Source organism: Glycine soja, chromosome 15, assembly GCF_004193775.1.
Source record: "Glycine soja cultivar W05 chromosome 15, ASM419377v2, whole genome shotgun sequence".
NCBI classification, from domain to species: Eukaryota; Viridiplantae; Streptophyta; class Magnoliopsida; order Fabales; family Fabaceae; genus Glycine; species Glycine soja.
In genome coordinates this window covers 24,499,381-24,502,039 of record NC_041016.1, presented here as the reverse complement: position 1 = coordinate 24,502,039, position 2,659 = coordinate 24,499,381, and the positions used below count along the sequence as shown (strand labels likewise).

At 36.1% G+C, this 2,659-nt stretch overlaps 1 pseudogene; it reads right to left on the bottom strand.

The window, feature by feature from the left end:
- Nucleotides 1–1,275: 1,275 nt before the first annotated feature.
- LOC114385999 lies at nt 1,276–2,422 on the bottom strand (annotated as a pseudogene).
- Nucleotides 2,423–2,659: the final 237 nt, after the last annotated feature.

Here is a 2,659-nt window from a genome sequence, read left to right as displayed (position 1 = left end):
AGTGTTTTAGTCATTTTTGTGTGTTTTGATTGTTAAGTGATGATGCGACATTGTTTTATTGTGGTTTATCTTATTACATTTTTTGGAAGTTAAAAAACTGCCAAAAAATTGCTCGTCTAGAAATAGTGAACCAAGTCACATTTTGACCTATGATAAGATCTTAGTTGTTCTCCTGATCTAGGCAATGAAACAAGACATGTGAGCATGCATTTTGATTGTCCTAATTAAAGGAAGAAAATCCCTCAGTTTGGTTTGCAAATCGTTGAACAATGAGAGCATCTTTAGTGTCAGATCTTGAGCAAGGATCTTAAGCTCAAGATCTAGTCTTCACTAGATCTCTCAATAAAGGAATTGGACAAATCTCCAGCATGGAGAATGGGTTCTTGTACAAAAAATCTTACACATTGTTCAAATTATTTTTTTTACTCTCTCTCATTAATAGCAAAACATCGGACCAACATTAGGAGAATAGACCAAAAAAAACAAAACAAAAAGAGATAAAGAACGAGATGAAGAATAAGTAAGCAAAATAAATAGAAAAAAACAAAAAACACACAAAAAAATAGACATATCGGCGGAGTTCCGGAAAAGGGAAGGGGTTTGTGGCGGAGGGAAAGGGGGAAGGGGGTGGGTTGCGGTGGAGGAAGAAGAAGAAAGAAGAAAGAGAGGGAGAAGAAAATAAAACAAAAACCAATAAAGCAAGAAGAAGCATTGTGTGTTATGAAGAGAGAGGGAAGAGAAAAAAAAAACTAATGAGTGAAAGAAAAGGGAGAGGAGAAAAAAAGAAAAAATTAATTTAATTACTTAATTATATTTAATTTATTAAATATTAAAATTTTTTAAAAGTGAGATCTATGTGGGACCTACTAAAAGTTGTCTAAGATCCCAAAATGAGATGTACTCATAAAGAAAAAATGATAGAGGTCTTCAGAGATCTTCAATGATCTATCAAAAAGTGGTTTAAGATCCCATTTTGAAATTTATCACTAAAGATATTCCAAGGAAGACATCAAGAAAAAATCGAAGAAGAATCATTGCACTACTACAAAAGGCATTTTTCACGACGTTGCTTTTACATAGGTCAATAAAAAACTGACTTAGAAAGAACACAATGACATTTCGTAATTAAATTCAACAGCTTTATGACGATTTTAAAAAACCACCTTAGAAACTTGTCATTCTAAGAGGGTTTTGTATATCTCGCACCTATATATTTATTTCTCTTTCTCTTGTGGGACTCCCTAATTAAGAAGAACCCTAGACTGCGATTATCACCTACACTGTGCTCGCGAGCTTCAGCCACGTCGATTCTGACAATCAGAACCTCCACATATCGAGCTCCAGCTAGTCGAGAGAGAGCTCCACCAAGCCACCCTCCTTCACCATGATCTTCTTCATGCCGGGGTGGATTTCCACTGTGTGTGCCCTCACGTTGCCGATTCCGTCAGTCTCTGCCATGAACCGGAAGAAGTTAGGGGCCTCCTCCACCGCCATGTCAGTGTCAGAGCAGAAGGGAAGCTCCAGCACACAGCTGAACACCTGCAGGAGTCGTCAAAGCTTCTTCCCGGTGATCTCCAATAGCGTCTGAGCCTTCGACATCGGGTTCCCCCCCGTCGTTGCCGAATTGGATAGAGATGTTGCATTTTCAAGGAACAGAGTGGACCTTCATGATTCTGTTTCTACTGTGGAACGCTACAGAGGATTACACCACCAAGATTAACACCGCGACGATGACCAGAGGTACCTTTTCTATGATAAAGGAACGGTTCTTCTTCTTCGTCTTTCTTCTTCCCCCTTTCTTTTCCGGGCGAAGACTAAATGAAAACCCTAACCTTATTTCAATTTATGTTCGCAACGATGGCGTTTTACAAATAAGAAAAGTCTATGTTTCTTCACTTGCTCACAAATCCGCAATTGCTATTGTGTACCCAACCTGAACCCAACAAAATGGTAAGCAAATAATAATGACAAAACATCAGAAAGTCAATGTAGATTTAAACCAAATAATAATGTTTTGTCATTTACATTGGCAGAATGCTAGAGCTATAAGATATTAGGGTTTCTTGATTGATTTTCTAGCTGACTTTGATCAATTCAATTTCTTCTTCATAATTAATCTTGTTCATTTCTGCTATATTGTGCTTAACTTGTTTTCCTCAAATGAATGATAACATGATGTAGCTCGAGTAGCTCTTTTTAGTGGATGTAGGCACTAATGGCATGTGTCATTAACTTGCTGGATTTACTACAATGACTAAGTTTTTCATATGGGATTAGTCTAGAAATCTTTTATCCTTTATCAGCTTTAACCAATGAATGATATAGGTACTAATTTTATAATGCTGATATCTATGAACTAGGCTTTGTTTATTTTTCCTTTGCAATGTACTTCTTGTTAGACTTTTTTATAAATGAACCTCATTGCTTATTTGGTATATCCGACTCCTTAAATCTAGCTATATTCTCTTAATAGTAAACTCTGAACTTAACTTTCTAACTAAAAACTGATTGTTGGATGTTTATTTTCTGCTTACAATGGTGATGCAATTTGTAAAATCCATTGTGACTTTGAAAATGATAACCTTACGTTTGGGGCTATGCAAGGTTTAATATCTTATAGCTCTAGCATTCTACCAATGTAAATCACAAAACATTATTA